This window comes from Austrofundulus limnaeus, unplaced genomic scaffold (genome assembly GCF_001266775.1).
Source record: "Austrofundulus limnaeus strain Quisiro unplaced genomic scaffold, Austrofundulus_limnaeus-1.0 Scaffold1793, whole genome shotgun sequence".
Taxonomy (NCBI): Eukaryota; Metazoa; Chordata; class Actinopteri; order Cyprinodontiformes; family Rivulidae; genus Austrofundulus; species Austrofundulus limnaeus.
Genome location: NW_013954195.1, coordinates 1 through 540, shown reverse-complemented (window position 1 = coordinate 540; position 540 = coordinate 1).

The window sequence follows — 540 nt, the reverse complement described above, 5'->3', positions numbered from 1 at the left end:
ATTTTATATTTAATACTAAATTCCTCAAATTTTAATAAATCCCTTATACTGTATCATTTGTCAGATGAATAATGGCCCAAATTTTTTTTCCCCATGATGCATGCTTCCATGAATATTGATTTTTTTTCTTCTGCGGTCTGCATTTTGATTCCAGACGTCACATGCAGCAATGAATTGTGGGTAATACACTTCACCGAAGTCCGCAAAAATGTAGACTCTGCGGAAAGGTGGAAATAGTACCCAAAATGGGCGGGGCGAAGGGCGGAAGTGGAGAATGTGGGACACACTATGCACTCAGCCCTTCAACATGAACGCGCATTTGAAGTGCACAAGGGAGGGACGAGGGTGGGAGTACGAGTACTGGGACAGTGCCTTAGAGCCAGTTAACCTGTGAGGTTAATTTTAGGGTATTTGGTCAGGGTTAGGATATTAAGTCTAAAAAAATGAATGGAAGTCAATGCACAGTCCCCATGGGGCTGAAGAACAAGCGCGTGTGTGTGTGTGTGTGTGTGTGTGTGTGTGTGTGTGTGTGTGTGTGTG